The sequence below is a fragment of the Protopterus annectens genome, chromosome 10.part0, assembly GCF_019279795.1.
Source record: "Protopterus annectens isolate FY-2018-M chromosome 10.part0, PAN1.0, whole genome shotgun sequence".
NCBI classification, from domain to species: domain Eukaryota; kingdom Metazoa; phylum Chordata; order Ceratodontiformes; family Protopteridae; genus Protopterus; species Protopterus annectens.
In genome coordinates, this window is record NC_056744.1 from 114,473,045 (window position 1) to 114,497,467 (window position 24,423).

The window sequence follows — 24,423 nt, forward strand, 5'->3', positions numbered from 1 at the left end:
TTTAAAATCCTGTTTTTGCAGACACCTTGCTGTTTGACTTGCTCATTAAAAAAAGGGAATGGAGGTGAAAGGAAAATTTTACTTGCCTTAAAAAAAAGAAGAAGAAGAAGCCTGGAAGATTTGGGTTACACTGTGTATCAACTACCCCCTCTCTCATCTAACATAAGCACCTCAGCTGCAGAACTGTCAATTAGAACTTTTAGTTATGTACTTACCATAACTTTAGATGTATGGGATCCATCTCGCCTACATTCTCTACAGATGGGTTCGGAGCCGATCCTCGGCTCCGACTCGGCCGTTATACAATAGAACGCAGTCTCTTATTGGCTGAGTCACCCCATATCCCAGGATGCACCACCACTACTTCCCCAGATCTTGTTTGTTCGCACTCATGTTCACAGAGACATACTATTGTCATAACATACTCAGGTCTTTCAAGAGAGGAAAGATCATCAATTTCGGATCGTCCGGTCTCTCCTGGTCTACAAGGCAGGGGGATGGAGGGTGGGTTATTAGGAATGTAGGCGAGATGGATCCCATACATCTAAAGTTATGGTAAGTACATAACTAAAAGATGTAATGTGATCCTATCTCGCCTACATTCTCTACAGATGGGACAGCGTCCCTAGCACCTAATTCCCGGGTGGCTCACTGGAAAACACTCCTGAGAACTGTGGAACCGAAGGAAGCTCGACCCCTGGATGCCACATCTAATTTGTAGTGAGAAACAAAGGTGTGTGAAGATGTCCACGTGGCAGCCGCACAAATATCGCCAATAGAGAGCTTGGAATGAAAAGCTGCCGAAGTGGCCATAGCCCTAGTAGAATGAGCTTTAACCGGAGCTATGAGCTCCTTGTTTGAGATGAGATAAACGTGAGTGATGCAGTCCCTGATCCACTTGGCAATAGTGACTTTAGTGACGGCTTTGCCTAATCTATTATCCGAAAAGGACACAAACAGTTGATCTGATTTCCGTGCTTTGTGTGTCCTATCCAAATAGAAGTGTAATTGCCTGTGCACATCTAAGCAGTGAAAAGTATATTCAGCTCTATTGGAATATTAGGGAAAGAAGACCGGTAGCTCCAGTGACTGTTGTAGACAGAAATTAGAACAAACCTTTGGTATAAAAGATGGGTTTGGCCTAACAGATACTCTATCCTTGTGGAATACCAAGTAAGGTGGTTTAACACATAGAGCCTGAAGCTCTGAAACCCGTCTGGCTGAAGTAATAGCAATTAGAAGGGCAGTTTTCCAAGAAAGGAATTTCAGATCACAGGTTGCTGCCGGCTCAAAGGGGGGTGAGGTTAAAGCACCTAATACCATGTTCAGATCCCACGGAGTTGCAGGTTGCGAAGTGGGGGGTCGTAGAAGCCAAGCTCCTTTAATAAAGGCTTTACAGAGCTTGTTGCTCATTAAGGGAGGTTGCACATTTTCATGAAAATTAGTAATAGCCGCCAATTGTACTTTGATGGTAGATACTGAGCAACCTTGCTGGAACAGGGAGGCTAAAAACTTCAGTACTTCTGATACCGAGGCTGTCATTGGGTCTAATCCTTGGAATTGGGCCCAAATAGCAAACCTCTTCCATTTACTGCTATATATCTTCTTTGTAGAAGTCTTGTGGGCCGAAGACAAAATGTGTATGACTTCAGGAGCCAAAGAGTGGCTCCTAATTATGGTTGGAAGAGGAGTAGCCAGGCTGTCAACTTCAACGAATGGAGGGACTGATGGAGTTGTCCTGACTGATGAGTCAAAAGGTCTGGAACTTGGTCCAGGAACCAAGGACCCTCCAATGCATACCTGTGAAGAAAGGGGAACCAGATTTGCCGAGGCCAGTATGGGGCGATTAATATCATTCTGCTTCTCAAGCGAATCGCCTTCTGAATCACCTTGGGGAGAAGGGGAACCGGTGGAAAGGCATATAGCAGACCGGAGGGCCAAGCGTGGACTAGAGCGTCCTTGGGAGGCTCCCCCGAAACTGGGGCCAGAGTGAAGAAGTGGTGACATTTCGCATTGAGGGGGCTTGCGAAGAGATCGCAACAGGGACTCCCCATCTTGTGAAAATCTGTGTTATCACTCTGTTGTTCAAGGACCACTCGTGAGGAGAGAATAGTTCTGCTCAGTCTGTCGGCTATCACGTTGGATTTCCCCGGAATGTGCGTTGCCATTAGGAAACGCTTGGTAGCAATCGCCCAATCCCATACTCTCATGGCCTCTCTGCAAAGGGGATAGGACCTGGTTCCTCCTTGCTTGTTTAGGTACCAGACTACCGACATGCTGTCGGATTGAATGGCAATTGTACCCTGGGGGAGGTGATCGTGCAGTGCTTGCAACGCTAAAAGCACCGCCCTCATCTCCAGGATATTGATATGAAGAAGACTCTCGTCGGGGCGCCACGTGCCTTGGACCGACCTGTCCAGATAATGACCCCCCCACCCTGTCTGGGAGGCGTCCGTAGTCAGCGTGGCAGAGGGGAGTGGGGGAACGAAGGGTCGCCCTTGATTCAGATTGGGGGATAGAAGCCACCAATGAAGATCCTGTTTGCACGTGTCCGTGATCAGAATGCGGTGACTGAGGGAAAGGTCCTGATAAGACCACTGGACTGAGAGGAGCCACTGAAGTATCCTCATGTGCAACCTTGCCAAGGGGACCAGAAGAATGGTGGCTGCCATGGAGCCCAACAGTTGTAGGACCATTCTTGCTGGAGCATGACGTCTGAGGATTAGGGCCCGGACCTGAGACTGAAGCGTCGCAATCCTTTCTGTAGGGAGATAGACTCGCATCTGCCTTGAATCTATTTCTGCACCGATAAACAGAATACGCTGAGATGGTTGCAATACAGACTTTGACCAATTGAAGGTGATTCCTAAGGATTTGCCCAGTGCGATAGTGGCTGCTAAATTTTCCAAGAGTAGATGCCTGGAGGCGGCAGTTAGGAGCCAGTCGTCTAGGTATGGAAACACCTGGAATCCTAGACTTCTCAAGTGAGCAGTCACGACTGCCAAACATTTGGTAAACACCCTGGGGGCTGTGGTGAGACCAAAGGGCAGTGCTCGGAACTGAAAATGACTGTCTCCTAGGCTGAAGCGTAAGTGTCTCCTCGACGCCTGATCCATCAGAATGTGATAGTAGGCGTCTTTGAGGTCTATGGAGCACATCCAAACTCCTTTCTCCAAAAGCGGGAGAATGGATTGTAAAGTGACCATCCAGAATTTGGACTTTTTTACAAATCGATTTAGTTTGCTGAGTCAAGTCCCCGGTCTTTTTTTGGAACCAAAAAGAATCTTGAGTAAGTCCCTAATCCGGCCTGGTCTGCGGGGACAGGTTGGATGACTCCTTTTTGAAGCAGCTTTGATACTTCGTTGGCTGCATGATCCCGTTGACTGGGTGGTGGGTCTGGGATTCTTTGGACTGGTGGGAGGGGTTGAACAAAGGGGATGGAGTAACCTCCGGCAATGATTCGAAGCACCCATTGGTCCTGAGTAATATCTTCCCAGGCCTTTAGGTGCTTCGAGAAACGACCCCCGACTGGCTCCGGAGCTGCACAGTCGGGTACTCCTTCAGGGATGCTGGAAGGAGGAGGAGCCACGAAAGGACTCGCGGTCTCCAGTGTTGCGGGGGCCTCCGCCGCCTCTGGGACCGTGTCTCCCTGAAAAATTTCCCCCTCCTCTGCCTCTAGAAGGGGGATCGCTCTGCTGCGATGAGTAAGGCTTCTGAGACTTACGGAACCACATTTTCCCTCCCCTTCGGGCCTTGGGATAAGGCCTGAGGGGAGTGGAAAAGCGGGCTCCTACGGCAGCCAAGGTCTTACCCTCCTGTTCGCAGCGAGTCAAAGTGTCCTTTACCTTGGGTCCAAACAACGAGGACCCATCAAAGGGGGCGTCGGCAAAGGAAGACTTAAAGGCCTCTGCAAAATGACACAGGCGTAGCCAGGCTTGTCTCCGTAGAGCAACACCTGTCCCAGACGCTCTACTCGCTCCTTCGGCCGCATAGGAAATGAGCCTCATGGACGAGTTAGATAATGAGGATAGGGTAGCCAACTGAGAGTTAACCATCTGTGTTAACTGTTCAGGTAAGTTACCGGAGAGGGCATCCGACAGCTCCTTGATCAGATCCCTCTGTAGTCTGGTGAAGTGTGCCAGATAATTCAGAGACCTTAATGTAAAGGTCGCTGAAGAAAGGGTACGCTTGCCGTACCGATCCATGCTCCTAGACTCTTTATTAGGGGGATGGATGGACGTCGAAGCCTCTGCCACATCTTGTTGGGTGGCAGATGCCACCACCATAGCATCTACAGCCACACCTTTAGATAAAAAATCCTTGTCCGGGGGTGACGAGAGAAACTTATTGGGACGAGCTGGCACCGGTTCCACAGAATCCGGGTGTTCCCACGCCCTTCGAGAGATCAAATCCAGAAGCTCATTGAAGGGCGGAGACACCCAGGAGGCGGAGGGCTGAGCCCGAAGGCCTTGAGGAACACCGACTCCTCAGCGGAAGGGGTTTGGACTGCCAGTCGCCTCGTTGTTTAAGGATTTCCAGAATGTCCGCAAAGGAGACATCTTCGAAGACGACTTTGGGGACCCCTCCGCATCATCGAGGTCGGTATCCGATGTGAGGACTCGTCAGGAGTCGACGTGTTTCCTCTTACACTGTCTCTTCCTGGGCGGTTCCTCCGAGAGGGTGTCGGAGGAACCTCCAGGAAGAAGGAACCCCCAATGGGGGTAACCTCAGGCCCAGGGCTCCGCTGTCACGAGACAGGGGGATTCCAGAAGCGCCAGTCTCCATGCCCAAGGAAGGTGGTGGTGGAAAGGTCGAAGTGGCCACAGAGGATTTGGCTAAAGCACTTCTCATGGCATCGAAGGCCGGACCCCCAGAATCCTGGGAAGGTCCCGTCCCCGAGGCCACAACAGTAACCGGAGCCCCCGCAGCCGACGCACCTAGAGGGAGGCTCGGAACCGAAAGGATCGGATCCGAAGCATCCCCCCCGGGGCCGACTGAGGAGGTCCGCATACCGAACCCCGACCCGAGGGACGGGGTTGAAGTTAGAGTCGGAACCGACTCGATAACTTCGACCGGATCCACCAACACCGACTCCAACGGCACCAAGGCTGTCGGAGGAGGAATGGAAGTAGAAGGATGGGAGATCGGCTCCAGAGCCAACTGGGCAGGAGCCGAGATCAATTTTGCGAAGACCGGTGACTGGAAAAGCTTCTGAAGCACCCTGTCTACGTCCGAATCGGACATCCTCGAAGAACGAGAAGTGACCGACCGGGTCCGAGTCGACTTCTCCGCCGGCTCCGAAAGACTGGGGGACCGGCTCCGTAATGGCTCGAGGCGTATCGGCGCCGAGGGAGGTTCCACTACTATTGCAATCTCCCTTGGAGCCGATGTGGACTTCGGCTCCGAAGTGGAAGTGTCTGAGCGGGCAACCCCCATCGGCTCGAAGGCAGTGGAGCCGATGAAGGTGACACGCCTCTCGATGCCCGAGCTCTCGACTCCAAAGCCAGAGAAGTCGAGGCTGGAGACATCGAGGCAGACCGTTCCGCCCTCGGCTCCGAAGTCCGTGGAGCCGACGGAGAAGCCTGCCTAGACTTTTTTGCTATCGGATCCGACGGACTGGTCGAAGCCGAAGATTTTTTCTTCTTGCTAGTAGGAGAAGAAGAGGAAGATAAGGCTTCCTCAAAAGAAGGGGCAATGAGCCCTTTTAAGATCAATTTGTTTTTCCTCTCTTGGAGGACTCGAGAGGAAAAAGCGTGGCAAACGCTACAGGACTCCTGGAGATGTTTGGGACCTAAACAATATACACACAAGGAATGATCATCCGTTATAGACATTTTATAACCACACTTAACACATTTTTTAAAACCGGAAGGTCTATGCTCTTTAGACATGGTTTTAAAGAAAAAATTAACAACAATTACAGGACAAAAAACAGTTAACACCGACAATCTAGGCTCTAATTTAAACGCCTAAGGTAGGGCTAGGCCCCTCTAACTAAAACGGAACCTTTCACCAACAAATACACACAATCTTCCACAAAAAGGGGACCAAAAACAATCACACAACAACACTAGCCGTTAAAACAGCTTTTGGGTGAGTTTTATAGAAAAATTTGACAGAAAATGTTTCTGACTAGAGGTACTTAGCTCAGCCAAGTCCGAGACCACGTCTATGCTGGAAAGCGGCAAACGAGATCTGGGGAAGTAGTGGTGGTGCATCCTGGGATATGAGGTGACTCAGCCAATAAGAGACTGCGTTCTATTGTATAACGGCCGAGTCGGAGCCGAGGATCGGCTCCGAACCCATCTGTAGAGAATGTAGGCGAGATAGGATCACATTACATCTTCATTTTCTAGGTGAGAATGTACAACTTCTGTTTTAACATCTTCAGGATGATTTTTGATTTTGAGAAAATAACCAAACAAATCTTCTCAGAAGCAGCAGCAATAAAAAAAGAGGTATTCAACTTTTTTCCCCCAGAAGAGGGAAGGTTAACCACAAGCTTTCATGTTCAACAAAGACAAAAGCAACAACTAATAAATGAACCAGACAGTTTACAATTCTTTGTAGTGTCAGCAACATACACTTTCTTCCCAAGTCTAACAAAAGCTTTCCCATCCACACATGACCTTTTGCCTATCATTACCACCACCATCATCCAAACCATATATTTTTTCTTATTTCAACCACTATTTTAATACCTGGGAATACCAGCTGCTTCCATTTTTTGTTACAGCTTTTTTACTACATTAACAAAAGATCTTAAAGCATAGAGTCTTGTATCTCCTTCAAGATGACTGTATGCCACTGATTCAGTGTTATGTGGATATTACAAGTTGATGATCCTAAACTGATATTGCCTGGTACACTTTTTTAGTGCCATACAAATATGCTCCCAACTGCCTCACCTACCTGGTACCCAATGTATTTCTCACTGGCTCCTTATCAAAACTTATTTTTAGATTTCATATTTGCCCCAAATATATATTATATAATATGCCTGTTAAATTCTTAAACATTTGGCTTCTATTCCTCGTTATAAGAATCAATTTCCCCAAACAACTGCTGGCATATATTTTTAATTTCAGGTACTGAGTATGCAGCAATTCAAATAACAATAACTTTCTCCTAACTGCCACATACTTATCCATGAATACTGATCATGTTAAACATCCTGCAGTCCAGAAGTTGCTCCCAAATTTCTACCCAGTTCTTTTTTTTTTCTAGCTAAACTTCTCTCTCTCTTTCTGTTACTCCCACAACCCATATTATTTCTAAGGGAAAAACATTTCAGGTTTCCTTTTTTCCTAATGAGGCTGTTTTAATCCCCTAGCAAACATGTTCTTACTAATTTGGCCATGTCTATCTCAAGGTCCCCTAATCCATTTCTTCTCAAAATTGGCAAACTGGTCATTTCCTGTGGCTGTACATCAACTCTTCCAATAAGTTCTTCTATACCACTGTATATTTTGGTTGATGCCATTTAAAGAGTGCACCTAGCTGCACTACCCTCCAATACCTGTGTGAATAAGGGAGACCTAGTGCACCTTGTAACCATACTAACATCAACCTGTTATAGGCAATTTCAAGTATTTTTTCTTCTTCATAAGTACAAAAAAATCCTTTGGGAAGATCTGCTGGTATTGTTCAGAAGAAATATAAACATACTAGCCCTATAAATATATTTTTATTTTATTTATCCTTTGTTGACCAGATTAGTCCTACTAGGTTAGTAGCCTATTTTCAGGGGACACGAGGTGGTATTGATACTACTAGAAGAAATTTAGCCAGAGCACAGGGGAACTTTACCTACCTTTTGGAGATGCTAGAGGTCTTTGGAGGGCTCCTACAGCAGCAAGGAAGATACCTAAAGGAAGCAGCAGCATGGAGGAGAGAAAGGCTATAGAGTTCAAAAGTGGAAAGTGAGAATTTATAGAAATATTTGTTCAATATGGAGCTTCAGAATGTAAATAAATATTCCTTTGTGATGGATATTACAAATGAGCAGAAATTAGTTGTCTCTGTGGAGAAGGAAGTACGCACGTCTGTTGAAGTGGTGCAGATAGCACAACTAGCTTGCAGATGATGTTCTGTTAAAATAACTAAGCAAGATGATCCAGGTGACAGTTCTGCTGTTTCACCAGGTGAGATGTCAGATAACTTTTTCAGAAGTGCTGAAGAAGTGATATGGCAGCACAGAATGCAGCAGTTTACAGGAAAGCAGCAACAAACTGAGAAGGTATCGACAGCAGGCATGAAAGGAAAGTAAAAACAATCTGCAAGTAAAACTGTTTTTAAAAAGAAGAGAAGACCAACAGAGAAAAAATATGACAGTGTAACAGACCGATCTTATGTATGGGGCAATCTGGTAACTGCTCTGGATTTTAAAGTTCAAGAAATTCAATCTTTAATATGTATTGTGACAGAAGCTTTTTGTGACTAAACATGTGAAACTGATGGATTGATGGCAAAATAACTGGAACTGCGTAACAAAAAGACATTTATCCAAGGAACGGTTATTTGTTTTCTGGTAGTAACTTAAATTATAAAAGATACTCTGCAATTTAGAACTGTTGAACTGGAAGAAGACTATGTTAAAATGCATGCAGGGTCTGAAACTGTTGACAATACTGTGAAAGTTAGAGATGAAAAAACTTATGGAATGGAGGATGGATGTTGGAAGCTGTTTTGAAATGTGGCAAAACACTTGCTAAGTGTTGTTATTGTGGCAGATATGCTGGCCAGCCTAAATCATGTTTATTTTGAGAGGATTTTTTTTTCATTTAATTAATGTGGGTGACAAAGAACAAACCAATGCAGAGAGAAAGGACATACATCAAGAATGTGTGTGCCTGAATGCAAGTTATGTATAAAAAAAAAAAAGGGGGGGGCACAAACAGTAAACAATGAAAAAGAAATGGAAAGGGAAGAAAATGTAAACAAGGAAGGACAAGAGGCTGGAGGAGAGGATGAAATAAGTAGAGAAGAAACTGTAGGAGAATAAAAATATATGGAGAGGAAAATGAGAGGGAGAAAGTGCTTTCAGGAAAACAGGTCAGGAGAAGGGGATTGATACTAATAATTTTTTGAAGTTCTATCAAGTGAAAAATCTGATTCTGATAGTCAAGAATTATTTGCACATAAGCCCAAGGAAAAATATTCAATGGGGAAAGAGTAAAAATAAGAAAACAAACATTTAAAATATTTCTCCTAAACTTAAGAAGGAAAAGCAACAACTTTAGAGTACTGTCGGTACATGTGAACAGTAGTGTTAACACTACGAAAAACTGGGATACTGGAATGGGTGTGCTAAATGTGATGAAAGATTCATGATAACTGAAGAAAGACTGTAAACAGAAAAAGCTGTGGGGTGGAAATATAACATGGAACTCAGGAAGCAAACATTGCTCTGGAGTGGCTGTGTTGTGTGAAAAAAAAGTGAAAACACTAGATAGAATATTGGTATGGATAGGAAGATTAGCTGTTGTGGATGTGAGGTGTAGAAAGCATATTTATAGAAATATAGCATTATATACATACATAATTACCAAGGAGAGAGAGAACCTATTTCATCAAGTATTAGACCATGTAGTTGTCAACATAAAAATTGTAACTGAAGGAGACTTTAACTGTGATTTAAAGAAAAATGTAAAAAGAAATGGAAAGATGTAAAAAAAAAACAGGAATAATATGTGGTAAATTAACTGTATGATATCAAAAGTCAACGGACGTGTACAAGGGGGGTACTTGAATCTGAAACTGATTGTATTGTATTATTGGAAGGTATGAGGGTAGCAGATGGTGATGGTGATACAGTTGTGACTTTTTTTCAGATCATTTAGCAATATGGATGGAGATAATGACAGAAAGGGAGTATATTAAAATATGAAAGGGAATAAAATGAATAAATGAGAAATTATGGGATGAAACTGGAGAGTGGGAAGCATTGTAGTTATGGAAGGATCATATAATCATGAAGGATATCTAGAAAAACTGGTATAAATTGGTGAACTGAATTTAAAAAGTACAAAAAGTGTTCTTTTTTTCAATGGAAGTATGAAGTAAGAAAATAAGTGAAATATGGGAAATGTAATAGAAAATTTAGAGAATAATACAATAGAATATCATGGTATGGAAAATATATAAAAGGAATTGAGAAAAAATAAGGAATTACTGTTTAGGCAGGAATATAGTTTACAAGGGAGAAGGGAAGTATATGTATAACTGGGTAAAATAGTAAATGACGATATTAGTATAAAGATGGAAATTAAAAAAGTAAAAGGAGAGGTAAAAAAGAACACAAGCAAATTATGAGTACTGTAGTACAACATGTAGAACATATGTATAAGAGTAAAAAGAAAAAAATAAGAAAGGAAATTAAAAAAAAAATCCAGAACAAGTTAAGTAAAATTTTGGGAAAAAATGCTGTTAGTGATTTGAATGAAGCATTTAGGAAAGTAAATGTTGATTCAGTATCAGGCCCAGATGGTATAGGTTCATAGGTTGGTACTGGGCTATCTGCCCGAAGGCATACATTAGCCCAGCCACGTTGTGCGGTATTCACCGCCCCTTTAGTAGTTCCCTAGACCCATGTACTAGCAGCTAGTACCCTTGGCCCCTATCTAGTAGTGCTGTTGGTGTGATCCCCGGTGTGAACTTTCTGTTACCCATACACTCATCAAGGTTCCTCTTGAAGAGTGATAGTGAGGGGCTCTCTGTCTTATGTAGATCGGGACCCTGTTCCATAGTAAGGGAAGTCTCTGCAAAGGGAATCTATCCCACCAGCATGTTCTATTCATTGTTGTGTTGAGGTTTATTTCCCTGGAGCGTGTAGCTCGAGTAGATTTGGTTTTGCTAAGATGGAGCATGTTCAACAATTCTGGGATGGACATGGCTCTGTACGTTAGACAAAGATTGCCTCTGAGAAAGCGGTATGCAACAGAGAACAGTCTTAGCTTTTTCAATCGTGCTGCATAGGGCAACTGTTTGAGGCCTAGTATTCCTCCTGGTTAGGTACCTCTGTGGTCTCTCCAGCTGCTGGAGATGTCTAGCCAGGTACATTCCAATTGGTGCATTGTACTCAATAATGGGTCTGATGAGGGAAGAGTAGAGGGGCACCATTACATCCTTAGATCTTGATGCAAACCCTTTCGTGATCAGATGGGTCACATAGAAGGATTTTCTAACCACTTTGGCAACATGGTTATCAAAGGAAAGCTGACTATCTACTTGGGTCCCTACATCCCTTATTTCTTCTTCAGATTTCAGGAGATTACCTCCTATGTTGTAGTTTGCGGGTACTCTGTTTTTTCCAAAGGGGATTACTACGCATTTTTTGCATTTAGCTTGAGACCATGGCTTTGACACCATGCATCAGTCTCATTTAGGCCCTTCTGGAGGATCTCCATGTCGGCCGGAGACTCTATTATAGCACCCAGTTTGCAGTCGTCCGCAAACTTAGTCAGCCACAGCCCTTCTGTGCTTGCCTGTACTTCTGAGAAGTATATGCCAAACAGGAGGGGCCCCAGGACAGAGCCCTGAGGCACACCACTCGTTCCTGGTCTGGATTCGGACATAGATCCCGCTACTCTTACTTTATGGGATCTGTCTGAGAGCCAGTTTGCGATCCATCTTGTGATGTAAGGGTTTATGCCCAGGCTGGTGAGCTTATCAATAATACCTGAATGGGGAATGGTGTCAAATGCTTTAGCAAGGTCAAGATAAGCAGTGTGTACCTCCTTTCCCTTATCTATAGCCTGAGTAACTGTCGCAAAGAAATCCACCAGGTTCAGGAGGCATGATCTTCCCTTGACGAAGCCAAACTGTGTGGGGTCCAGCGACTGGAGGTTCCCAATCTCTCCATTTATGAGTTCCATAATGATTCGCTCCATAGCCTTACAGATCAGACTGGTCAGGCTTATTGGTCGGTAGTTCCCAGGGTCAGTTGTGGCCCCACCCTTGTGTAGCGGGACCACCGTTGCCGTGCGCCATTCTATGGGCACATATCCTGTGGAGAGGCTGAGACTGAACAGGGTATTAAGATGCGGGGTTAATTCCTTTTGGAGCTCACGTATGACACAGCCTGGGACACCATCTGGTCCCATGGAGGCAGTGTTTCTAGCTTTAGATAGAGCCTTGTTAACCAACGTATCAGAATAATTGGACTTGCACAATCCCCTGGAATGGTAATAGGCCCTGTAGGTGGTGAAGGGGGGGGGGATTTGCACTGAACCTGTCAGCCAAGATGTTGGCAATGTCAGAAGGGTCAGTGTATTTTGTTCCATTTTGTACTAGCTCAGAACAGACCTGAGCGTTGCCATTTAGGTTTTTGACGTAGCCATAGAAGGCCTTATGGTTATCCTTGGCATCCTTGGCAACTTTCTTTTCAAAATTAGCTTTAGTTGACTTGATGAGGGCCCTCAAATTTCTTACTAATGCTGATCAGGGATGATTTTCCTACTTGAGATTTGGCCTTTTTTTGTATAAGTCTCCTCCTTTTATTGTAAAGTTTGCTTATGGCCGGGGTCCACCAGACTGGTTTCTTCTTGCTTGAGGAAGGAGTCTTGGTTTTATTTGGGATAGCACGGTCCATGCAATCCTGAAGATGCATATAGAGTGCCTTGGTGTAGGATTCCGCATCCTGTACATCATTATTCTTCTGCAAGGGAATAGTGAAGCTTTCCACTTCGGATGCAAGTAGTTTGAAGTTTGCTTTGGATAGGTTTTTGACTATGGTTTCTTTGACTGGGGGAGGTGGAGGGGTGAGGATGTCCAGGGTTATCAGTTTATGATCGGATCTGACCAAGGAGGGAGTGACAACGGGTGTGGTACAATGGGCGCCCATATTTGTGATGATTAAATCCAATATGTTGTCCCCTCTAGTGGGGGATCATACTAGTTGTTCAAGGACATTTGAATTTATAAATTCTATGAATCGCTGAGCATAGGAGTTGGAACATTGGTAGTTCGCCCAGTCTATACCAGGGTAGTTGAAATCACCCAAGATTATGGTGTTGGGAAGGACCTTTATATTTTCCAATGTCTCAAGGAATGCAGAGTGAGCATCTTGGGACATGGTGGGCGATCTATAACTGGCTTCGACTTGAAATGTGGTTTTGCCTGCTGATAATTGCGCATGGATGATCTCTGGGGCATCATGCTGCGCTACTAACCTGGAGATATGGGTATCCTTGATGAATATGGATACACCTCCGCCCTTTGTACTGCGATCTGGTAACTGAGGCCGGAAGGTATGATATGAATTGTAACCTGGCAGTGCTGGGGTGATCTCTTGAGCCTTGAACCAGGTTTCCGTCACTGCACAAACATCGATTTTCTCCATGCTGAGGAGAGCCTTGAGTATAGAGTATGGAATGAACAAGAAATAAGTGGACTGACACAGGGTGTTTTGTAAATGCACTGAAAGAATGGCTGAAAGAAAGGTTTGTTTATGAAGTGTTTTATTTAGTGGGTTTTTAAAATTTATATGGAAGAAAGATGAGAAGAATGAAAAACTGGGAGACTCCTCACACTAAACGCAGATTATAACATTTTTATGAGAATAATGCAGACGAGAATGGAAGGAAGCATGAGAGATATTATGGAAAGAAGTACATACAGTATAAACGGGAAGGGATATCAAGAATTATTACTGGTTGTGAGAGAAACTGTGGATGATAATACAAGTAAAAGGGAAGATATGAAACTTATGATAGGTGACATTAGCAAGGCATTTGATACAGTTAGACACTGATGCTTTTTGTGATGTTATGGAGAAGTATGAAATAGTTAATATAATTAAGACAGCGAGTATGTCAACATATCAAATAATACAGGGAGTATTTTAGAGAATGGATGGCTGAGTATAGAAATGTGCATTAAGTGTGATACAAGGCGTGTCCCATGAGTAGACTACTATTTGCACTTGTAATGAATGTAATAGTGAGTGAAACAGCTTATAAAATGAAAGATGCTAGATGTGTGATGCAAAAGGGGGTGGTGAGTTCCTCAGTTTATGACATATGCAGACATTACAGTTGTAGCTGCTAAGAACAAAATATGTATGAGGGAAGTGCTAAGCTTGTCTGAATGGATGTTTAAAGGAAATGGGAATGACCCTGAATAAAGATAAAAGTAAGGGTTACGGTGACGTGGTGATAATTATGGACATGTATTTTTCAATGAAAGAGGTGTCTTTGCAAGGGATAAAATTTAGGGAAAATTATGTAGTTATGATGGAATGGGAGAGTTTGATTAAAAAAATGAAAGAAATATGTACTCTGTGGAGGACACATAGATAAGCATTCAAGAAAAAGGTTTATCTGGTGAATTATTTGTAAATGGGAAAAACAACATATGCGAAATGTTTATATGATCCCACAAAAATATAAAAAGAAATTGTGTAATTGGTGTTTTCCTTCATATGGAGTTCAATATTAAGCCCATTGAGAAGAGGTGTGTTGTACATGGGTGAAGATGAAGGAACACTGGAGTTACTAAAATCCAGCTGTTTATCCTGCTTTTTTAAACTTGTATAGAGATTTAAAGTGGATAAAGGAAGAGAATGAGAATTTAATTGTGAAAATGTTTAAATATATGTACAAAAAGTTCAGAGAGATGAAGAGAACAAGAAAATGATAAAAAGAATATGTAAATGAGGAAATTAAAAATTATCAAGCAAAAATACTAACATAGAAAATAAAAACTGATGATATAAATAAAAACAGCATGATATGGTATAATAATGAGATGAAACAATATTATGTAAATCCATGTAAAAATTTCCAAGAAGTGGTTAAAGCCATTAATGTCAGGAAAAAGTGATGCACCAAGATGATAGTGTGTCAGGACTTCCTACTGAGACTGGTAATAAGTAAGTTACCAGTACAGGGGAAAATACCATATAAAAAGTTGAAAGTGAGTGTTTACTTTGTGGCAAGGAAAAGACAACAGATCATATTTTTTTTGAAATGTAAAACAATGTTGAAACTCTGGAAAAACGTGTGAAGAAAATTGTTTTTGCGAATATTAATGACAAATGACAGATATGAAAATGATTATGTATGGACATTATAAGAGCAAAAAGAAAGAATATATGAGGAAGATAAGAATTTATTTTACATAATACAGGTTACTTGGAATGAAAGACTGAACTAAAATTCTTAAAAAAAAAATGGATTTTGTCAGATATATTGGGGAAAAACTGGATTATGGTTGTGGAAGGAGTGGGGAGGGGTCAATTATGGAATTATGGAAGAACAACAAATGCATAAGAAAAAATAAATAGACAAAAAAAAAAAAGAAAATGTGTATGCATGTGTGCTCGCTCCTGTAAATATGTGCATTCTGTACATAGGCAAGTACTTTTTTTATGCTGTATAAAATAAAGGACCCCTACTCTTTTTCATAGGTACCGTGGGATCTTTACATCCACCTGAGCTTTCAATAACTGAAAGAGATGGGGCCTTGGTTTAACATCTCATCCAAAGGACAGCACACTCTTGAGTTCAGCATCCTCCTTATGCCGCAATGCAGTGTCAGCAATTCATCTACTGGGGTGCGAATAGAACAGACAGCTTTCTGTACCAAAGGCAAGTATGCTACCTGTTGTTCCACTAACATTGCCATATTTATCAATGGTTTCTTTGATCAAACTCTGAAACTTAGCATTTCCAACGGGAAAACATTTCCTTGATTTCTTCCACTATACTCTATATGAGATGTCATCTGTATCCTTAAAGTTAGTTGCGACATTAAGGGTTAGATAGTTAAAAGTGTCATGTTGCCACAGATCTTGAAATGTATGGCGCACATACTTTGAGGAGCTGTAATTTACATTTATCACCTGTGTTTTAGCTAAACTGATTTTATACCTTGAAACATTCCCTATTAGCTGCCTAAAAACAGAAGTTTGAGCACCAAGTCCTTAACCGCTTTCATGCCAACTGAGAGGGGGAAGATTCTCAGCCCTGAGAAGATATAGCTAGGACTAACATATGTACATATATATATATATATATATATATGGAACTGACATAAACACACCACCGACACCATGTATACCATACCACATTAGAGCGAGGACACCACACAAAAAAACATAACATAACCGATAATAACACACAGAACACGAAAACAAAACCAATGCACACACCACACCACAATAACAAAAATTAAAACAAACCAAACAAAACACATCCCACAACAACACACACACACAACACACAAGCACACAAAAGCCCAACCTCCCCCCCTAAGGTCCGCTACTATCGCACACTGTCCTATACTTACCTACCCTACCCTAAACTCCTAACTCCTTATCCCGCCCTATAAACCTATACTTAACTCCACCTCCACCCCTCCCTAACCTACCCTAACTCACACCCTATCCCCTATCCCCACAGACCGTCAATCTCACTTACCCTCCCTCCCACCCTCCGTCGCTACTACCGCATACACACAGCCTTTCCCCCCATGGCATCCTCGGCGTTGGTGTTGTCAACACACACACACACACACACACATATACACACGCACACACCTTGGCATAATCAAAAAAACAAAATGGGGGAGGGAGTGGCTATTGCAGTACTGATCATTCGAACATCTACTGTTATGGTAAGTTTATTCACAAGACTGTACAATGTTCATCATACTGGTCAGTGCTTCAATATCCTCAACTATATGGGTAGATTACCCTTGCTTGCAACATATGGGAGGGTGGGGGGGAGGGGTCCATGGGCCCCTGGAGAATGGCCCTAGCAAAGCCTGATCTAGACCTAGGGAAGGAATCAAAATTGTAGTGCTTTGTGAAAGTATTAAGAGAAGACCAAGTTGCTTCTTTTAGAATACTTACAGAATCGAACCTTTTCAAAAAAGCCACAGATGAAGCCAAGGCTCTGGTAAAGTAGACCATGACCTTGTTTAGAATACATCTGTTATGGCGAGAACAAAAGGTAACAGCATGTAACAACCACATTGAAATAGTCTGTTTTGACAAAAGTTGTCCCTTCTTTTTACCTTCAAAAGAAATAAACTAATCGGAAGATCTGTAATATTTTGTTCTGTCAAGACATTACCTGAGCTTTCAGTGGACATCCAAGACACGTAGTATCCTTTCTCCCACATTTTTAGGTTCATGAAAGAAAACAGTGAGATGGTCTGTTTGGCTTAAAGTAAACTCAGATACCACTTTAGGCATCAAGAAGGATTAGTTCTCAAAGAAACCCTCTCTCTTTGGAAAATGAGACAGGGTTGACTCACCCCAAGAGCTTGCAACTCTTCTTGAAGAGTTCAGAGCAATCAGTAGGTTTTCCATGTAAATAATCTTAAATCAGCCAGATAAGCTGGTTCAAATGGAGGAAGCATTAGCTTCTCCAACACAAAATTAAGATCCCAAGGAGAAGCCACTGGTTTTCTTAGAGTTATCTTATGCAAAACTCCTTTCAAAAACATTTGACATGAAAATGCATTACAGGAGGATAATTCATGGGCATACACATTGAAATGGCAAATAAACCAATGAACCGTGATGGAGAGGTAAAAAAGGTCAAAGGATAGTAACCCATACAAATATTGTAAAACCAAAGAAACACTGGCCTTGAATGGTGTTGGTTGTGTTGTTGTCACACACTAGAAAACCTTTTCCATTTGCTAATAAATTACTTTAAGTAGCAGGCTTTCTTGCCTCATTAACACCTGCTGCATGCATTCAAAAAAGAGGTGTCTAAAGGAAATTAAAACCCCAGCACTCAGGAAGTTAGATGAACTTGATTGGGGTCGGGGTGTATCAAACACCCCTGTTCTTGTGAGTAGACCCATTCTGTAAGGACGCTTGTGGCAACTGCCCCTGGCCACTTCCAAAAGAAAGGAGAACCATTGTTGCTTGGGCCAGAAGGGAGTCAAACAATAATAATTTTGGGGGATTTCTTCTGAATTTTAAGAAGTACCCTGGATATCAGTGTAAAAGGTGAAAAGCATACAGATCATTCCTCTCCAACAAAAGAAAAAGGCATCTGACTTCCAAGCCTTCTTTCATGGCATCCTATAGCAGAATTTTTCCCGATGATTGTTCCTAGAGAAGGCAGAGGTGTCTACCTGAGAAACTCCCCATAGATGGATCAAATTTTGGATGATCCCCTGATCTAGTTTCCATCTGTGAGGGTCTGCCTTTGTTCACTCATCTTGCTCGCCACACAGTTTTGCTCTGGTGGGATACAGGATGTCTTTAGAGTGAGAATGTGCTGTGAAGCTATATCCCAAGGCAACATGACTAGTCTGCAAAGGAAATGACCTGGTTTCCCTTGCGTGTTGATGTACTACATAATTGCGGCATTGTCTGTAACAACTTGAAGAGGTCTAGGGGACCAAACATGATCCAGAGAGTTGAGAAACTACTCCCCAAGCAAAGTCCAAGGCATCTGTGGTGAATGAATGCTTTGGAGCAGGGGAGAGTGGGATGGGTAAGGCCATCTATTGCCAAATGGGATAGGTTAATTCTAGAACAAAAAAAGAAACTGATTAGGCTGAAAATGCCCTGGAAGGGCAGCTAGCCTAGTACTTTCCCAGCGGAATCTGGTCTGGTGGATGAGGAATGACCTCCCCTGAAAAGAAGGAATTTCCCTTCAGTGCCATCTGTAACCTTAATGATTTGGAAGGGAAAACGGACTGCTGGGGAGGGGCTGGGGGGTGAGCATAGTCCCTTAACAGTCGTTCTGACTTGTTGGACAGTCCTTGGTTTTGTTGGGGTTCTTGTATTCTTTTTGGAACCCCATTACTATTTTTTCTTAAACGTCTGTTTAGCATTATTTCAGGAGTTACAGAATCCCTTGGAAAATTTGGAAAAGGAGGGCTGAACAATCTTAAAAGAGATTCCCTGCATCAGCTTACCCCTCTCATTACACATTTTGATAAAATCTGCAACTTAAATACCAAAAACTAAATCTCTACCTAAAAGAATGTAAAATTGCATTCTTATCAGCAGCAGCCAGGCAAACTTCCTCAAAACAGTACCAATGGCCATAGCCCTAGAAGAATGATCAACAGTGTCATATATACACTTTAAACAATGAGTTGTGACCTGACAAAATGGAAGAAACTAAACAATTTAAAGCAATTTTTCCTTCAAAAAAGGAACTGCAGACAAAACAATCCTCATACTTTTACAATTAGTCTGAATAAACTTTAACATATGAGCCTGACAATTTAATATTCTGAAAATCAAAGTTGCAGAAGCATACATCTTTTTCACCTCACACTTACCAATTATTGTCCCATCCTTGTCACAAAGCATACAACTGGAATTATCTAAACGTTTAGCAGCAGTAGGATAAACTAAAGCTATATTTGCTGGGTCAGGTTAGGAATGAGTGTATAAAGACTTAAAAGATTGAGGAACTTTATACAACCAGTCTGCCTTTTTAAGAGCATTAGTCTGTCAGAAAACTGCAGCCAGTAACACACATCCTCCAAAGTTGGCAGCACTGGAAGAATGGGTGAAGGTTCTGGAAATTCCATCTGTAACAACTTACAGTATTTTCTGAGGGACTGTGAAACCTCAGTGTTCTCAGACTGAAAACACTTGCAAATTCTGGAAACAGTCTCAGAGAAAGAGAAACCCCCATAGGGAAAATCAGATACTGTGCTCTCCTCAGAGTTTGAATCAGAAATCAAAATCCTGCATCTGAAGGAGAGAGGCACCCCTATTTATTTTACTAGAAATGATCTTATAAGAATGATCAACAGCCTAAATTAGACCTTGAGTCAGATCTAGTATACTATTCTTGTCTACAGAAATTTGAGGAGGTGCAAATACATTGCTTAATTTTCAGTTTCTTTTTGCTGGGAAAAATGGGGACAAAAGTGTTGTTAATGACAGCAACAGCTTCTCCAGGGATGGGCACACCATTATGACTAAACAGAAAAGCCTTCCCTGTTGCTTCTCCCAGGATCGACAAGAGTGGCTCTCTCCCTTACCCAAATGAGGGGACCCCAACAGCTGCAGAGGATTTAGCTTATCGCCAATCCATACTGGTTGTAGTTGCTACACCAGAGGGATTCCGGGAAAAAGATGAGTAGTCTGAGGAACCAGCTTTGTCCACAACAGAGTCACCCACCTATGACTGAGGCAAACTGTTAGCCTGCTGTGGTAGCAAAGGGTTTTTGTCCAACATTTTCTTTTTGTGGCTGGAAGAAGGACCAACTATGGGACCAGCAGTTTTTTTTTTTTATCCATGGTCAAGCTGAAGATGGTGCCTCTTTTCCAGGGAAAACAAGCAGCATAAGCCAGTAAAAATTTTAAGTTGTTAAAAGTCACTTTGTTCTCCAGTAAAAGGCACTTTAATACAAATTGTCAGCTTCAAAAAGTAAAATAAATGCAATTTCTCCACAGAAAAAACATTAACTACTTTTATCTACTTTTAATGTGGCAGGAAAAAAGTGCATTATTGTTTTAAAAAGTTAAGTCTCATAACAGTCTGTTAAAACACAAACTTCTAGATTAAAACAATTATATTCCTAACCAAGAAAGTATATTAAAACAATACAACAAAAATAATTAACCAACTGACTTAGTTTCTGGTGTCATTCCAAGGGGATCCATTATCTGTCTGCTTGGGATGACAAGGTTGACAGGCCTCGATGCTTTGCCAGAAATGGCCTCCACTTGTCACCCCCCGGGATTCAGGATTCTGGCCAAGGCTCTTGCCTCCCCCATTGTGCCTTTTTAGGCAATGTCCCACAGACAAATCTTCCAACATAAAAGATCTGTCAAAAAGCAAATTGAAGGTCATGCTGCTTAATGTTAGAAGCTTTAACCTGAAAATGCACTCACTGGAGGCTCTCCTAGCACTGGAAGACGCTGACATCTGTGCAGTCATGAAACTTGGTTCAAGGCTGCAGAGAGCACCCCTGCCTTACCATACTATACCTCATTTCACACATTCTGACCCCAAAATTAGGTCAGGAAGACTAAGGGTGGCCAAGTTTCTACTTTCAATAAAGACAAGCACATCTCCAGACTGGTTTGCCAGCATGATGAACTAGAACTTCTCCAGGTGCAATTGACAATTGGCAAGACGACTATCCAAGTTATAGCCAGCTGTAGACCCCCCCCCTCCATGACTCAGGACACCCACTCCTCCTACCTGGACTTGAGTCCATCAAGGTACCCCCTAACACCCTGATCCTTGGTGACTTCAACTACCCTACCATAAACTGGGGTGAACTATTCCTGCTCTAATGCACTCACCTAATGATTCCTTGACTTCATCAGTTCTAACACACTAGACCAGCTTGTCTCATCCCCCACAAGTGGAGATAGCATTCTAGACTTGGTTCTCACCAACATGGGCAACCGCTGCACCACCCCCATAATAAGTTCTTCCCTGGTGAGATCAGATCATCGGTCTGCCTCATTCGAAGTGTCTATCCCGTCTACCCCCCCCAGCCGTAACCAGGCAAACATTTTTTTTTCAAAAACTGACTACAACCTTCTAAGGGAAGGTATTAGTAGCTTCACACTACTGTTCCCCCCTCAGAGGATGCAGACAAATATGCCGAACAGTATACCAGTGCAGTATACAAGCACCTGTACAACTGCATGGACTCAGCCATACCCAACAGAACTAAAACCTGCTCCTCAAGGAAACACAAACCTATGTGGTGGACATCCTCTATCAACAGGATTTACAATAAAAGGAAGAAACTGTTGTCCAAGGGTAAAAAGGCACAAATTCCTAATTGGAAAAACTCCCTCCTTAGCCTCAACAAGCAAATTAGATCACTAGTGAAAACCTCCAAAGCCAATTATGAATCAAAACTATCCTCCGAAACAAAGGCTAACCACAAAACCTTTTTCAGTTACGTCAGAAACCTCCATGGCAAAGCTCTTATTGGTACCACTTACACTGATCCTGTTGACTCAGCCAACCTGCTAGCAGACAGGTTCAGTGAAAACGTCACCTCCCCTGTCCCCCAAGGCCCATTCAACATCCCCGATATTTGCCCCACACCTCACATCTCTGTAGATCAAGTGTTAAAGACCCTATCCAAGGCAAAGAACACAGCTTCCATGGGACCTGATAGTATCCCAGGCTGTATTCTGCAAAATCTCCAGCAAGACCTAGCCTCACCATGGAGCACCCTATTCAACCATAGCCTAAGTACAGGTTTCATTCCAGCAGAGTGGAGAACTGCCATTGTCATCCCTTTGCACAAAGTTGGTGCCACTACTGACCCTGGAAACTATCGCTCCATTAGCTTGACAAGTCTGATCTGTAAGGCCATGGAACGTATTATTATGGATCTCATAAACAAAGATATAGGCACTCTACAAGCACTTGACCCCACCCAGTTCAGATTTGTCAAGGGCAGATCTTGCCTGTTGAACCTGGTTGACTTTTTTGAGACTGTCAACAAGGCAATAGATGAGGGAAAGTCAGTACATACAGCTTACCTTGACTTGGCCAAAGCCTTTGACACAACCTCCCACTGGGGCATAATCAAAAAGCTAACAGAAATTGGCATAAATTCCTATCTCATCAGGTGAGTGGCCAACCGGCTCACTGATAGGACCTGCAAAGTCAAAATAAATGCCACTACCTCTGACAGCAGACCTGTCACTAGTGGTGTCTCCCAGGGATCTGACCTGGGACCCCTATTGTTTGGCATCTACTTCTCAGGGGTCCAGGCAAAGACAAAAGGCCTGTGGCCAACCAAGTTTGCAGATGACTGTAAGTTGTGTGCTGTCACTGACTCCCCAAATGATGTTAACATACTTCAAGAGGGTCTCACTGCAACAAATGACTGGTGCCAAAGTCATGGCCTTAAGTTAAATGCAAAAAAAATGTATCATCATTCCATTCAAAAAAATAAAGCCCCTACTGATTACCACATTAGCGGCAACCCCCTAAGCACATAACCTGTGGTGAGAGACCTGGGTACACAAGTTGACAACGATCTCACATTTGACCATCATTTAGCAAAAGTGGTCAGAAAAGCCTTTTACTTGGTTCATCTCATAAGTTAAGGGATTGCATCTAGAAAAAAGGAAGTTATTACCTCTCTCTACTCCACCCTCATTAGGCCAATAATTAAGTACAATGCCCTGTTTGGTATGTACCTCTCCAAACACCTGCACCAACTGGAAAGGCCACATAAATACCTCACAAAGAAAATCCATGGCCTCCAACACCTGTCCTATGTGGAGAGGCTCAAATCACGATTACTCTACTCTGTATTGTACAGACTGCTCAGAGGTGATCTGTGTCTCGCCTACAAGGCAATCTTAGACCCTGCTCTACTATACATGCTCCGTATCCATAAGTCTAACTCCTCGCGTAGTACCCGATCGAAAGGCTTAAATCTAATATGTGACATTAATAAAACCTGCTGGAGAGACAGGTTTGTCTCCCAAAGGCTACCCCATCTCTGGAATAGACTCCCCATACACATCAAACAAAGTACTTTGCTGACCTTCTTCAAGCACAACCTTGATGAGTGGATGGGCAACCACAAATCTGTCCCAGGGGTTCCACCTGTGTCCCTCACCGACAGGGGCAACAGGTGCTGACTGAGGTTTCTCTTTTGGGGATAAACTCTTGGCTAGGCTTGTAAGGGTCCCACAGCCATTAGCCTAGTAACCTCCTATGATAATATGATTTGTTACATGTGGAAGGCTTTTTCTTAAAGGGAACTTTTGTGGCACACAAAGGAACAGCAGAAGCCAAACACTGATCCTCAAAAGCCCCCAGAGGAGTGGTCTTCGGTGGCAGGAAAGCTCTGAAGGCTTGGCACTCAAACCTGTGTTTTTAAGTAAATAAGCTTGAGCTGCCTAATGTTTTAAGCACCTGAGAGGTGGTGTGATAAACCAAGATGCTGCCAGCCCAGCTAGCTGGAATTTTGTAAATAATTATGTCATTTGTGAATAGTAATATGATTTGTATGCTTGCCTTAAAAATATAAGAAAACTGTGTGTTCTGTACTGAGCTTCATTGTTGTAATCACAGTGAACCCTGCTGTAAAAGAGCAGAAATGTGTATAAACACTATGCCTATGTGAATGTATGTTTCATAGTACAAATTGAGATATACAGAGTTAACTTGTAAAACTCTAAGAAAAGAAGTTGATAACTAAAGAGTTTTACGATATGTTATAAAGTCAGTTTATCTCAAGCTAAGAGACAGGATGTCTAGGCTAGGGGGTTCTTCCTATTGTCTGGAAACAGAGGTAATTACAGTTTTCCAAAGTAACTGTTTTACGACTTCCAGTTCAGTCAAGCTTCTGAGACAGAAGCACTTTTAACAAAGACATGTTAAAATTTTAAGTTCCTGCTAGCCTAGGAAAGTAGGCAGAGGTGACAAGAATGATGTAATCTGAGATGATTCAGCAGTAATGTGCATTATCAATTTAAGAGTTCATTTTGTA

General features: G+C 42.7%; 1 protein-coding gene across 2 annotated transcripts in view; it reads right to left on the minus strand.

Annotated features, from left to right (window-relative positions):
• Positions 1–24,423, minus strand: part of BPTF (bromodomain PHD finger transcription factor) — a 3,500,764-nt gene that overhangs the window by 1,062,157 nt on the left and 2,414,184 nt on the right. The window lies entirely within an intron of this gene.